This window comes from Bos indicus, chromosome 6, assembly GCF_029378745.1.
Source record: "Bos indicus isolate NIAB-ARS_2022 breed Sahiwal x Tharparkar chromosome 6, NIAB-ARS_B.indTharparkar_mat_pri_1.0, whole genome shotgun sequence".
In the NCBI taxonomy this organism is placed as follows: Eukaryota; Metazoa; Chordata; class Mammalia; order Artiodactyla; family Bovidae; genus Bos; species Bos indicus.
In genome coordinates, this window is record NC_091765.1 from 50719621 (window position 1) to 50735686 (window position 16066).

At 36.6% G+C, this 16066-nt stretch overlaps 1 protein-coding gene across 11 annotated transcripts in view; it reads left to right on the forward strand.

The window, feature by feature from the left end:
- Positions 1–16066, forward strand: part of PCDH7 (protocadherin 7) — a 473458-nt gene that overhangs the window by 51862 nt on the left and 405530 nt on the right. For 2 of the 11 annotated variants that reach the window (XR_011567140.1, XM_019962562.2), the window contains one exon: positions 1–11420. This exon is cut by the window's left edge. The exons of the other annotated variants lie outside the window; for them this stretch is intronic. The gene's annotated coding sequence lies outside the window, so the exon portion shown is untranslated. Of the gene's footprint in view, positions 11421–16066 lie in introns of those variants that run through there. 11 annotated transcript variants of the gene reach the window in all.

Sequence of the window (16066 nt, forward strand, 5' to 3'; positions counted from 1 at the left end):
TAGTAGGAACCCCTAGGGAAAAAGACAGGAAGTGATTGCTGATGATTTTTCAAGTGGTAATCTTGCCTCCGAGAAAATACTGAACAGTTAACTTCACAGAACAGGGTAGTATCTGTTGGATATTCCAGCCAATTGGAGACCTTTTGCTAGCAGAAGTCTAAGGTACATTTTTAAAAGAGAAAGAGATCACAGTAAGAACTGTTAAAGTTTGTTAGTAAAAAAATCTTGGACTCGTGAAAATCTTCCTTTCTTTGGGGCTATGAATCTTCAGAACTTCCCAGGTGGTGCTAATGGTAAGGAATCAACCCACCAATGCAGTAGGCACAAGAGACACAGTTTTGATCCCTGGGTAAGGAAGATCCCCTGGAGTAGGAAATGGGAACCCACTCCAGTATTCTTGCCTGGAAAATTCCATGGACAGAGGAGCCTGGCAGGCTATGTAGTCCATGGGGCTGCAAAGAGTTGGACACAACTGCACACACACACACACACACACGCGCGCACACACACACACGCACACGCACACACACACACACACATGAATATTAGTAGCTCAGCTAACAATCAGGAAACCCTTAGTCTCCAAGAGGTACTGAGTAAAAAACGGTTTTAGAATTTATGTCAAATCTTACTGGTAAGGTAGAATTTGGTATTTATCTTTCAACTTTGAACTCGAACCTTGAGAGAATTAAAGTTCTCAGAAAAACCTTTGTATCGCCCATTAATCCTTATTTCTTATTGCATTGAAATATATAACAGCAGAAGGGAAAATTCAAGCCCTGGTACACTAAAACCATTAAAGTAGCTGGCAAAATTATAATCTAGGTAACTTACCTTCCATCCTACGTTGCTATAATTTTATCAGTTGAAAATGATATCCACTTCATTGGAGAAGATTGTTTAACAAGCTTTTAATCATCATTGTACCTTAACAATATGATACTGAGAATAATTTTTTTTAAATAGTTTTTGTGCTAATTTTGGATAAAAGATTCTTAGTAGATATAAATATGTGGCTGCCATTGCAATAACTCTAATGGAAGTTTTAAAGGTCTAGCAATTTTAACTTATTCAGTCTCTGAATTTATTAATTCCACAGTTGAATATATTTTTACTAGATACAAGATATTCTAAGTAGTATGTTTACATCTTCATCTTTCATTAGCTTAATACCAGAAATCTCAGAACTGTAAAAAATAAATAAATTATGTCATAAAGAGAAAGTCAGGTGAAGAGCTTCAGCTGTGAAACATTTGGTTCCTTTTCAGCTTCCCCAGGAAGCTCCACTTGCAAAGATGTGAACAGGAAGACCTCAGCCTGAATCGAGATTAACTCCCTGCAATTCAGTCATCCTAAAGCAGGAAATTGCACTCAATAAATATCACAATGGAGTGAAAGTTTTAGAGTAGGAAGTTTTCACGTAAGAGAAAAGTTCTTTGTGCAAACAATTTTGCTGTTTATGATGTCAGTAAATTTATTTAACCAGATGCTGATGGGTATATCATACATTTTCCACCTTACTTCTGACTTGATTTCCAATTTCTCTTATTCTGCTCTTTCCCCTGTGTTTTTTTTTTTTTCCTCCTGTGTTTTTAAAATTAACTAGAAACCTCTCCTAGAAGGACTTGTGTTTAGCAATACAACTACAGGCAAACAGGTGATGGTATTTGCTGTAAAAACAAATAGAAATAATACATTATTTTAAAATAAATTTCTTAAGTTTATTTAAATCAGATTCTTAAGTCAGATTTAGGAGATAATGATAGTTTCAGGTAACTTTCAAAAATGTAAATTTTTTACAACAAAATCAATCTAATATTGATTAGCAATGATTTTGTTTCCATGTTCATACATTATTTAAAATAATTGAATCTGGTGAGCAACATGGATCAGGGTCAGATAAATGTTTTCATAGCAATTATTGGCAGACTTTTCCCTTCTAATGTTTCCCCTGAATAGAAGTATAATTTGCATCTAGTTAAGTATTGATGAGTCCCCTAGTGAGTTTTGATTTTTACATATTTTTTGAGACCCCATTCGCGGAGTTGCAGGCTTGTAGGGTCAGGACTTTGTGCATACTGCTCCCAGTGCCAAGCCACATCTGCCTAAGGCCCCCGCGGACTTGGCTGAGGCACAGCCCCCACAGGCCCTGCTGCCAGCTCAGGTGTGGAGATACTGCCGAGCTGTCACTCCGCATGGTTTCCTGCAAGTCAGCTATCTCGTTCCCATCTGTGTTGATATTCTTTCCTGGGTTTTTTTCACTGCTTGCCTGGCATGCATATATTTGTCTGATAAGCCTCAATTTGGCTTTAAGAGTTGCCTTCTCAGGTCGTGGCTCAAAATGAAGTTTTTCCCTGGCTATGTTTTCCCTTTAGTTGCACTTCTTACTGTTACATAATTCTTAACTTTGAGATGTTTCTGTTTTAAGGTACACTCTGTTAAGCTTATTAGGGTCCTTTTACATGTTGCTCATCCCGTTTTGAATGTCTTAGTATGTGAAGATCTCCCATAGTGTGAGTTTTATTTGCTTTCAAGTTTAAATAACAGCAAAATGAGATTATTTAAATATATAATGGCATTTTTTCCCTCTTCATTTTTATCTTACATAATTCTCTTTAGCTGAGAGGTCGCTTTTCAGCAGGAATTTATTTGGATAGCTTTGATTGTTAGTATTCAGGTGAGCCTCCCTGCAAAGTCAGGGATAGATTGCATAGTGGATATATTTAGTCCATAAAGGGCTTTTCTATATCTTAAGTTTGATTATTTGTGCTTTGCACCATTGATTGGCAATTTCGGCCATATTCTTGATTATGCAGCTAAAATTTACTCTGAAGTGTTCATTCCTGAAGGCTTTGTACTTGCAAAACTCCAGTGAATTTATTGAGAGTGGAGTACTCCTAATAGCTGCTGGTGCAGACTTTGTGGGTATTCTGAGTTGAAAATGGAAGGACAGATAATTCGAGTACACCATGCTCTGATTAAAGAGCCATGAACAGCTTCCTCCACGTACAGATTAACATCATTTTATGCTCTGTTTTCAAACAAGGAATATCTGTTCTAAAAGTAGATCCCACAGATAACTGCTAATGCACCAAGTTCCAGTTGCCCTTGCTTGAAATAGCCCATCAGGTTTTCTTTCCTTTCAAGAAATAAATCATTATAGCTTTCATGTCTTTTGGCAGATTTCCTTCCTTATGGGACTGTGGTTTGAAATTGGTTTATGACTTCCTGCTTCTTAACAAAAAAAAAAACAAAACAGTGTTGAGTGTCTTAGCCCTGTTACCCAATGCGTTTGTTATGGAAACTGTTTCAGGTAAAGCAAATGGAAAGAGAAATATGAAACTCAGGTGGGAATAGAGTGCTTAGTTATAGCATATATTCTTCTTTTTTTATAGATTCATTCACCCTGTAAATACTAATTGAGTGTCTACGTCACGCTAACTTCTCTTATAGTGTAGAAGTTATAATTAAAGTTATAAACTGTGCTCCAGATGATTATTAATTAGAAGCCTGTCAAAATTCCTATTTAAAAAAGTAGGAATGAAATGCAGTTTCCTCACTGAAAAACTGGAAAACTGAATGAAAACTTCATTTAATAATTATCAAAAAATCTCATTGTTTATTGTTGAAATTATACAATGAACAACATTGTAAGGGGGAAATATAAATTGTCTTTAATGTGTCTTTAAAAAATCAGCATACACTTCAATGTTTATTATTAAAGAAACTATGTATGCTAAAAGCTTATATAGGCTTACTCTATATCACTATTATTTTTGCCACTGAATCCCACTAGTGAGCAGGTGGCTTAGATCTGAGCTGTGACAATTTAAAGTATCAGCACTCTAAATATGGGTCTTCTCTGTTCTGGAAAGGTATGTCATTAAACTTCTCTCCATTGAAGGCTAAGATTTCACTGACAAAACCAGGTACCTGAATGTCTTAAACAGGACACATTTGATCTATTTATTACTACCAGATGGAAATATTTTGCTGTATTTCTCATACCTAATCTCTTCTTACTTTGAACAAATTCAAAATGTTGTCCTAACTACGTGGAGCTGACCATATTTGAACAGCCCTACATCTGAAAAACTATTGTTAAACCAGGATTATAGTGAAACCCAAGAGTTTTTCTTTATTGTCAACAAAACAAAACAAACTGTACACATGAGCTCTTGCATTCTGGGACTCCATCCAAAAGCATTTAGCAATTTGGTTGTACACACCTTCAGAAAACCCATTCTAGGGTCTGGATCCCTGATATACTCAGAGGATCCCAGCATTCTCTAAATTGTCGGGGAGGGTTTAGAAGTTGTCAGTTCTGTTTTCCTGGCACCTAAAATCTGCATTTTCTTATTCTGGCTGTTTGCTGTTCACAGGAGAGGGAAGTGGAAAGCTTCTTGTATACATAAATGTGATTTTTCATTTGACATTATTTTGCAAGAAGACACCAGATTAAAAATTTCAAGAAAATATTATATAGCCTTAAGACTTTAACTAGTTTCCTATTTTCTTTAATGCTTGCAACTATCAGGAATCATAAATAAATAGAAACTATTTTCTGTTTTGAATTGTATAAAATTTCATTTTATAAAATTCTTCATGAAATTTTATCATAGAATCATAGAGCTAACAAATCATAGAAACAGAAGGGGATTATGTGTGACCTTTTCTTATACAGCTTTTATAGATTCAGATTTTCTACAACTAACTTGATAATATGTTTCAATGCTAAAACTAAAACAAATATATTTATTTAGTTAGCATTCTTTGGTTGCTGGGGCTTCCCTTGTGGCTCAGATAGTAAAGAGTCTGTCTGCAATGCAGGAGACCTGGGTTCAATCCCTGGGTCTAGACGATCCCCCGGAGAAAGATGGCTACCCACTCCAGTATTCTTGCCTGGAGAATTCCATGGACAGAAGTGCCTGGTGGGCTACAGTCCCTGAACAGAACTGAGCAACTGGAACTTTCACTTTCTTTGATTGTCAGTAAGAGAAACCAGCTTAAAATATATTATGTAAAATAGAAGTATGTGGATCTCAATCTTCATAAATGTATTCTAAGTTCAATACCACCAGCATCTGTGCTCATGCTCTCTCTCACCCTCTTCCTCACTTCCCCTCTCTTCCTCCCTCCCTGTTTTCTTTCTTCCCTCTCTCCTTTTCTCTCTTTCTCCATCTGTCTTTTCTGTGCATCCACATGTTTCTTCTTATGTTGGAGATGATCCTTTTATCTTTTTCTACTCTAGATGATAAACCATGGCTGACAGTTCCATAGTTCTTTAATTTGCCTGCCACATGCCCACCTGCAGCAAGACCAGTAACTTTTCTCGGTACCAATTTCAAATGCCTGCTAGAGAAACTCTGGCTGTGCCTCGCTTAAGATCTGACTTTTTCAGTCAGCCATGCCTCAGGAACAAGGTCATGAGCAAGATATTCTAGAGAAGATATGAGTAGATTATATTAAATAATAACAATGATCATAATAAATAAGCACTTAGTCTATGCCAGAACCTGTGTCTAAGCGTTTCACTTGCATCATCCCATGAAAATAGTTACTAGTAAAACACTGTGCATTTAAAGTGTCTTTGCATGCATCATATTAATCCTAACAATCACTTCATCAATGAAATGTTGTGATTTCCATTTTTATTCTAAAACACTTTTGCTAAAACTGAGTTATTATGTGACAGAGTCAGAGTTCAAGCCCATCTTCTGATTCCTGCTCTAGAGCCTTTTAAACATAAAAGTTGCCTCCTTTTTACAGGGTATCAGTGATATAAAAACATGGCATATATATATGAAACATATATATGAAACATATATATATATATGAAACATATATATGAAACATGGCAGTTGATCAGATGGAGTTGCAGACTCATAACCTGTATTTGGTGTGTAATCATGGGAGCCCTTATAGTCATAGCTTCTTTTTCTTTTTTTTTCTTATCCATCCCCCTCTTTTTTTTTTTGGATAATCCTTCTCTATGATTTTCCCCTTAGCAGATACATCACTTAAGAATGCATTTAGCTGCAAGTAATAAATTAATCATGGTTAAGTGAAGGGCTTATTTTCCCCTATAATAAGTTTCAGGAAGCTGTGGGTCAGCAAGTTTTACTGAGGAATCATGGTACGGCTATTCTCTTGCACCATCATCTCTTAGGTTTTATTTTCCTTTTCATATTCCCAAGTTGATGGCTGCTTTTCCTGGCACTCTGTCCCTGTTTCAGATTAGGAGAAGAAAGAGGGACAAAAAGGAAAAGGAACAACTTCCCTTGATTCCATTTCCTTTCTCTCCTAAGAATGAGTCCCTCCCCAAGGACTTTGTTCCGTATTTTATTTTTTTTTGTTTCAGCTCAGTTTTAATTTTATTTTATTTTTAAACTTTACAATATTGTATTAGTTTTGCCAAATATTGAAATGAATCCGCCACAGGTATACATGTGTTCCCCATCCTGAACCCTCCTCCCTCCTTCCTCCCCATACCATCCCTCTGGGTCGTCCCAGTGCACCAGCCCCAAGCATCCAGTATCGTGCATTGAACCTGGACTGGTGACTCGTTTCATACATGATATTATACGTGTTTCAATGCCATTCTCCCAAATCTTCCCACCCTCCCCCTCTCCCACAGAGTCCATAAGACTGATCTATACATCAGTGTCTCTTTTGCTGTCTGTTCTGTATTTTGTTGGCCAACATTTTGTCACATGGCTTCCCCTAGAAGAAAGCTAGATGGGAGTGAATATTTTTCTTTCTAGTTTTGATGATGCAGGAAGACAAGAGATTGAGCCAAACTACACCCTATGCTTTAAGGGACCAGAAAGCAGTAACTCAGCTCTGGGTGCCACATGCCTGTGAGTCCTCTCGTATTGGTCTACTTCACTTGGGCATTTTCAGCATTTTCTTTGAACAACTGAATGACTCCAGTTTCTTTTAACTTTCTTAATAGGATCACTGTCCTGTTTTGCTCTGACCTGTAGAGCCCCTTTCATTGATTTTTTTTTTTTTAAATCCATAGCTCTACAAATACCCACGAGTTTACATTCCTGCATATTCCCAGGAGGTCACCTGAGAATCATCCTGTTCTCCCTCTGTCCCTCTTTTACATTTTATAGATGAGACAGAAGCCTGGGAAGGCAAAGTTGCCTGGCAAGTGAGTGAACCTAAAATGCACTCCATGTCCCTGACTCTCAGGCCTGGCTTTTTCTAAGCATTTTAAAATAATATCTTTGTGTTTTATATGTTCAAATTTAGGAGAAAAATAAAACTGCTGACATATAAAGTGTTTGTTACAGAAAAATGAAAATGATCCTGAAATGACGACTCTAAAATTTCAGTTAAAGTGCTAGAAATTGACCAGTAAAACAGGAGGTGTTCTCTAGACTTTCAAATCAGCAGATCTTTATTTAGTGCCTGTTACACCCTAAGCACTACGGAGGCCAGGGATATGGCAGTGAATAAGAAAGAGGTTTTGCCCTCAGTTAAGTTTATGTATCAGATTATATTTAATGTATGCATAGATTTTCATATTCTAATCAAATATTTACTAAGGGTTTACTCTGTGTCTTGGACTGTTCTCAATATGGGGTATACAGTTTATAACAAGAAAGACAAGATTCTTATTCTTACTGAGCCACTGAAGCCAAAAATTACCCTGTTTTCTAGGTAAACTCAGACCCCATCCTTTCCCTCCTGTTTATTAACTAATGCAGTGAAAGAAACACGTGTATATACACACACATTTAATTGATAGCATTTCTTAATCTAGGGAATGCAGTAAATTCTAAGCTTCTTTTAATTTCCGATACATATCTTTTGGCTGAGTATGCAATTTAGTTGGATTTAAAATGGATCTAAATTTAAGTGAAAATTTATTCGACTGAATTCTAACAGCACTCTCTCTACCTTTATTCCTTTGTTTTATTGAATTTAACTTGAATGAAATCTTTTTTATTTGTCTAAGTCTATTTCTGTCTAGTAAGGAAGTTGAAATTGATCACGCCTTGACTTTGTGGGCCATCAGAGAACCATGACATTCCAGGGTATTGATTTTGTGGTGTTAAAGGGTGACAGATCTAGTGTTAAAGTGCCGAGAGAGAATTGGGTTTCAGATTGTACACCATAAGCAGTCCTGGCTTTTGCTGAGGACTAGCTTTTTAAAGCAATGGAAAGAATTGTAAGTCTTATGTAATTTTACTGCATAAACTTGGAAAGATTAATTAAGCCAGAAGTGTGTGATCATGCATCCAGGAGACAAAGGTCCACATGTGATAAACATATACTCTGCATATCTATATATAGACAATTTAAAGTATGTATATATGTGTGAATAAAGGAAGTATACTCTGTGCTAAGAATATTGAGTAATATTCAAGTGAGGATGACTGAACCTTTTCAAAATATGTTTCATCTCACATTTTGGAAGTCCCGTGCTGATAACAAAAGTTTGATTGCCTTTCACACCATTCTTATCATCATTATTTTGCATATTGTTACACTGTGCTGTCACATAGTCAGGTACTAGAGGATGTGAGTTATGATGCGCACAATTCAGAGAGGCCAGAGGTCTAACAAGTATAATGCTTGACAATTTTTTGTTAACTTCTGGGACGTGGAAGGTTGACAAGAACATTATAATAGCTTGATATAGACATGATCTGAGGAAGAGTAACCATGGTCATCTTTCAGTGTCCCATTTTCCTCTGTATTTGTTCTTTTTCAGTTTAATGACCTTTCATGTATGCATTGAAAATAACATTTTGATTATATGATTATTGTGTGGAAAAACTCTACTGAGCTAAGTCCAGGTGTATCTCTAGAAACTAATCAGAGGTACACCAGATTCATTGACTTTCACTAATCTATCATAGTCATCTTTGAATTTCTTTTCACATTTTCTCCCAAGTTTGCATTCTTGAAGAAGACTTTGACCTGCAAAGAAGAATAGAACGTATTTTATAATGTATGTTTGTTCTGTTTTTTAACAGCATAAGTATTTTGCTTAAGCAGATTTCTAGAAAGTGACAGCTTTGAAAAATTGGACACAGGAGCCGCTGGAAGCATTTCAGTTCCAGACAATCTAAATAGTGCAGAAGGGGAAAATGAAATATCACTGTGTTTTAAAGATGACAGTTTTGTCAAAGATTCCCTTTCACTCTTTGGCTTAAAACAAATGGAGTAAATCAGGTATATCTATTCAAAATATGCATGTGCACTCTCTGAAGAAGCACTCCTTCCTAGCAATGTTCCTTCTGAGACAACCAATTAGAGAATTACTTTAAAAACACGTATCACAGGGGAGGGAGGTGGGGGGTGTTCAGGATGGGGAACACATGTACACCCGTGGCAGATTCATGTCAATGTATGGCAAAACCAATACAATATTGTAAAGTAATTAGCCTGCAATTAAAATAAATAAATTTATATTAAAAAAATCAAAATAAAAACATGTATCACAGGGTGGGTAGACTATCATTTTCTTTGCTTCATTCTTTTAGGCACATTCTGAGGTCATGGGATTTTAAAAATACATAGTCTGGCTTTATGAAGAAGGGAAAAAAGAAATCTCCTGGCTTAACACCATCTGAGTATAACATTATGTACACCTGTTGTGTGTTCTTCAGAAATGTAATAAAGTAATTATTATTGTGTGTTTGTTTGCATGTCTGTGTGTGTGAGAGAGAGAGAGAGAGAAAGAGAATGAGAGAGTTTTAATAAACCTAAAATGATATGCTAAACATTTTCTGGTTCTATTAAAAATGCAATAACACTCTACCTGAAAAAATGTTGTTGAGTATATTTGAAAAGGTATAGCAAATTTGATAAAAACCTACTTTTCAGAACAATTGTTTCACTAGAGAGGCAGTAGAGAGTAGTCAGTTAAAAGCAGAGACACAACGATGAGACTTCTTGGGTTTAAAATTCCAGCACTGCCATTTTTAGAACTGTGTTTTAAGCAAGTTAATTTCTCTGTTCGAGTCCCTTCTTTGTCAAGTGGGGTTAATAATATTATCTACTTCCTAGGGACTGCATGCATTAGCCTGAGATCTCGTAAACACTCAATAGAGTGTTAGTTATTATTAGCAATTGAAAACACTTATCATATTATGAAGCCAGGGATAGAAGCATATTTTAAACAAAAAGTAATTCAGAGGACAAATTAAAAGCTCAGAATTTTTCAGGAAGTCCATAATATATAGATTATGTTTCTTTAAAGACAATGGTAGATGAATAGTGATCACATTTTTTCTTCTAACAAAAGAAGCACTGCTGATTATCTTTCATATCTTACACATATTCTTTAACACACTTTAAGAATTATGCTATAAGAAAGTCACTCATAATTTCCATCTTTTAGATTTCATACAGTAGTCAGTTAATTGATTTCCTGTTCATAGGTCATTCTGTTTTTTGTTTTGCTACTGTTAGAGATAGTAGTCTTGTCAATGACTGTATGTTTTAACTATAATTTGTTCCCACTCAACTATGGCAAGAATGGTTATGTTAGTATTGTTACTCTCTGAAACAACTTTGATTTAATATGCCACATTTGTTAATTCTCTGTTCACTTACATGCTTAAATTGTCTCTTAGCAAATAGGTATCTGATAATATGCTTTATCTGGATTATCACCTAAATCTGTCCCATGAAAAAGATTGATTCATTATAGCTTCCATAAAAAAATCTTATTACATGATCTATTTATATATTTTACTTCATTTTAGGGCCTATCAGCTTTTCATATTAATAAGATTGTCATTTTTATGTATGGAAGGATTCTTGGTACGATTTGGCCCTGAGCCATAATATTACCTATCCTCTTAACTCTTTGAAAACATTGACTTATGTTCATTGCATTAGTGCAGGCTTAATTTTATTTCATGTCCAAGATGACAAAGGTCACTTCATTAGGCACCTCATTTAACTTTTCGTCCCTGTAATTTTCTGGTATCTTTTACTAAGTATCATTTAAAAAAAAAAAAAAAGAAGAAGAAAGAAAGAGTGTTCTGCTCCCATTAAGAAAAAGTGAGACGAGAACAAAGCCAATTATTTGCAGCACATAAAATCCTTATGATAATTTGGTAGACTTTAATTAAACTAATATATCACACTGAACGTATAAGACAAAGGAGCAAAAAAGAAGCAAATAATCTTTTCTATGTTAAAAACACCATATTGCATTTTTATTAAGTTCCTTAAGACTTGTGACCTATTTTAAAGTGTAAGATTTGCGGTCCTTTTCATACAAAGCATATTAAAAAATTCTATGCAATATTGATTGGAACCATCCCAAAAAAATTTGAAATGAAGCTATAAAGAAGCTTGACTTAAAGTAATTTTTATTAATTTCTTAAGATTTTTCAAGTGTTTCAAAAGAAAAAGAGATTCTGTAACTTAGCCCACACAGAAACATTTTTGTTACAAAGAATCTCATTTTCGTATTTATCATATAATTGTCATTGGTTGTTTTTGATGAACCCACTGACATTATGAGTGCAAAGTCCATTGTAAATTAAAAATAAGTCTATCTAACTTGTATGTCTTCCCTGCATTTCACAACTGAACTGTCCTGAAATTAGAGCTGCTTGGTTTTTAAATAATCTCATCTCCCAGTTTTATATTTCTTTGAGATGTAATTCTCATAAATTAAGTGGAAATAAACTACTGATTTGGGAGCGAGAGCATTTAGTTTTAATCCTAAAGTTGCAGTGTTATACTAAATGTCTTGTCATCCCCCTGGGCCTCAGTGTTATCACTGGTAAAATGAATAATTTGGTAGAGGGTGGTTTCAGGTGAGTTCCTTATCTCTGAAATTGTATTTCTGTATTAGTTGCTGATATAATATCTTTTTATGTCCTAAAAGTCATTATGCTAATATACTCATGTCAGTCCTTAAATCATCACCACTTAGTATTTCTGAAAGTATTTGTAAAAAACATTCCTAGACATTTCTAATGATCAGAAAGCATAGATTTTTTAAAGCCAATCGACCACAAACCACATTAAAAGAGAAGTATATTCAACTTAGAAAGCTCCGAGAGTTGATGATGGACAGGAAAGTCTAGCATGCTACAGTCCACCGGGTCTCAAAGAGTCAGACACAACTGAGCGACTGAACTCAACTGAACTACAAACATGGTGCCAGTTCTTACACTTTTAATATTATCTTTCATGAGCAAGAAACTGGTTGGTTGGATTTTGTAGTATTGTCCTATTGCACATTAACTTTTTCAAGACAGTTAAAACTCATTGGACATTACCTTCACTTCCCTGGTAGTGTATATGACTCTTAGTAACTTTATCCATCATCTAGAAACACTTTCTAGTGTTTGATGGCTGGTTTCTACTCCCCTCTGTGAGTGTTTAAGGATCGCAAAGTAGACTCAGTGTTTGGGGCACATAATTGCATTTAAGTGGCATTTAAGAACAGCCAAGATTGCTATTCATTTCACCTTCTTGTTACATCTAGTCTCTTTCTCCAGAGACTTATTGCTTTGGCACATGAATACTAGCCAGTTCTGTTTTTGTTTCCAAAGGTGGCCAATACCATGGTCTGAGGAGGATAATGATGACACCTTAAGTTAACATCATTTTACATTTTATTCTGAGCTTTAAGAATGGAGATGCATGAATGGTCAACTTTGACCACATGTAATTGGCACTGTAAAACCTGAGGTTCAGTCAGTTCAGTTCAGTTGCTCAGTCGTGTCTGAGTATTTGCACCCCATGGCCTGTAGCACACCAGGCCTCCCTGTCCATCACCAACTCCTGGAGTTTATTCAAACTCATGTTCATTGAGTTGGTGATGCCATCCAACCATTTCATCCTCTGTTCCCCTTTTCCTCCAGCCTTCAATCTTTCCCAGCGTCAGGATCTTTTCCAATGAGTCAGTTCTTCGCATCAGGTGGCCAAAGTATTGAGTTTCAGCTTCAGCATCAGTCCTTCCAATGAATATTCAGGACTCGTTTCCTTCAGGATGGACTGGTTGGATCTCCTTGCAGTCCAGGGGACTCTCAAGAGTCTTCTCCAATACCACAGTTCAAAAGCATTAATTCTTCAGTCCTCAGCTTTCTTTATAGTCCAACTCTCACATCCATACATGACCACAGGAAAACCAGAGCTTTGACTAGATGGACTTTTGTTGGCAAAGCAGTGTCTCTTCTTTTTAATAAAGTGTCTAGATTGGTCATAACTTTTATTCCAAGGAGAAAGCATCTTTTAATTTCATGGATGCAGTCACCATCTGCAGTGATTTTGGAGCCCCAAAAAATAAAGTCTCTCACTATTCCCATTGTTTACCCTTCTATTTGCCATGAAGTGATGGGACTGTATGCCATGGTCTTAGTTTTCTGAATCTTGAATTTTAAGCCAACTTTTTCACTCTCCTCTTTGACTTTCATCAAGAGGCTCTTTAGTTCTTCTTCACTTTCTGCCATAAGGGTGGTGTCATCTGCTTATCTGAGGTTATTGATATTTCTCCTGCAATCTTGATTCTAGCCGGTGCTTCATCCAGCCCAGCATTTCACATGATGTACTCTGCATATAAGTTAAATAAGCAGGGTTGATGTACACAGCCTTGATGTACTCCTTTCCCAATTTGGAACCAGTCTGTTGTTCCATGTCCAGTTCTAACTGTTGCTTCCTGACCTGCATACAGATTTCTCAGGAGGTAGGTCAGGTGGTCTGGTATTCCCATCTCTTGAAGAATTTTCTACAGTTTGTTGTGATCCACACAGTCAAAGGCTTTGGCGTGGTCAATAAAGCAGAAGTAGATGTTTTTCTGGAACTCTCTTGCTTCTTCAGTGATCCAGCGGATGTTGGCAATTTGGTCTCTGGTTCCTCTACCATCTCTAAATACAGCTTGAACATCAGCAAGTTCACAGTTTATGCACTGTTGAAGCCTTGCTTGGAGAATTTTGAGCATTACTTTCCTAGCATGTGAGATGAGTGCAATTGTGCAGTACTTTGAACATTCTTTGGCATTGCCTTTCTTTGGGATTGGAATGAAAACTGACCTTTTCCACTCCTGTGGTCACTGCTGAGTTTTCCAAATTTGCTGGCATATTGAATGCAGCACTTTCACAGCATCATCTCTTAGGATTTGAAATAGCTCAACTGAAATTCCATCACCTCCACTAGCTTTGTTCATAGCGATGCTTTCTAAGGCCCACTTGACTTCACATTCCAGGATGTCTGACTCTAGGTCAGTGATCACACCATCGTGATTAACTGGGTCGTGAAGATCTTTTTTGTACAGTTCTTCTGTGTATTCTTGCTACCTCTTCTTAATATCTTCTGCTTTTGTTAGGTCCATAATATTCTGTCCTTTATTTTGCCCATCTCTGTATGAAATACTCCCTTAGTATCTCTAATTTTTCTTGAAGAGATCTCTAGTCTTTCCCATTCTATTCCTTTCCTCTGTTTCTTTGCATTGATCACTGAGGAAGGCTGTCTCATCTCTCCTTACTATTCTTTGGAACTCTGCATTCAAATTGGTATATCTTTCCTTTTCTCTTTTGCGTTTCTCTTCTCTTCTTTTCATAGCTATTTGTAAGGCCTCCTCAGACAACCATTTTGCCTTTTTGCATTTCTTTTTCTTGGGAATGAAAAAATTTCTTGGGAATGATAAACCCTGTCCCTGTACAATGTCATAAACCTCCATCCATAGTTCTTCAGGCACTCTATCTATCAGATCTATTCCCTTAAATCTATTTCTCACTTCCACTCTATAATTGTAAGGGATTTGATTTAGGTCATACCTGAATGGTCTAGTGGTTTTCCCTACTTTCTTCAATTTAAGTATGAATTTGGCAATAAGGAGCTCATGATCTGAGCTACAGTCAGCCTCCAGTCTTATTTTTGCTGACTGTATAGAGCTTCTCCATCTTTGGCTACAAAGAATATAATCAATCTGATTTTAGTGCTGACCATCTGGTGATGTAATATGTAGTATTCTCTTGTGTTGTTGGAAGAGGGTGTTTGCTATAACCAGTGCATTCTATTGGCAAAACTCTATTAGCCTTTGCCCTGCTTCATTCTGTACTCCAAGGCCAAATTTGCCTGTTACTCCATGTATTTCTTTACTTCCTACTTTTGTGTTCCAGTCCCCTATAATGAAAAGGACATCTTTTGGGGTGTTAGTTCTAGAAGGTCTTGTAGGTCTTCATATAACCACTCAACTTCAGCATTACTGGTCAGGGCATAGACTTGGATTATCTTGGTATTGAATTGTTTGCCTTGGAAACAGAGATCATTCTGTCATTTTTGAGATTACATCCAAGTACTGCATTTTGGATTCTTTTGTTGACCATGATGGCTACTCCATTTCGTCTAAGGGATTCCTGCCCTTAATAGTAGATTTAATGATCATCTGAGTTAAATTCACTCATTTCAGTCCATTTTAATTCACTGATTAATGTCCGTGTTCACTCTTGCCATCTCCTGTTTGACCACTTCCAATTTGCCTTGATTCATGGACCTAACATTCCTGATTCCTATGCAATATTGCTCTTTACAGCATCAGACTTTACTTCCCTCACCAGTCACAGCCACAATTGGGTGTTGCTTTTGTTTGGCCCCGTCTCTTTATTCTTTCTGGAGTTATTTCTCCACTGATCTCCAGTAGTATATTGGGCACCTACCAACCCATGGAGTTCGTCTTTCAGTGTCCTATCCTTTTGCCTTTCCTTACTGTTTATGGGGTTCTCAAGGCAAGAATACTGAAGTGGCTTGCCATTCCCTTCTGTGGTGGAGCATGTTTTGTCAGTAGACTGAAGCTGAGGTTCAGTCTTGTGTTTTTGTTTCCTTGATGCCTAGCAGTCTGTTTGAGGGCTTCCCTGGTAGCTCAGTTGGTAAAGAATCTGCCTGCAGTGCAGGAGACCCTGGTTCAATTCCTGGGTCAGGAAGAGCAGCTGGAGAATGGATAGGCTACCCACTCCAGTATTCTTTGGCTTCTTTTGTGGCTCAGCTGTAAAGAATATGCCTGCAATGTGGGAGACCTGGATTTGATCCCTGTGTTGAGAAGATCCCCTTAAGAAGGGAAAGGCTACCTATTCCAGTA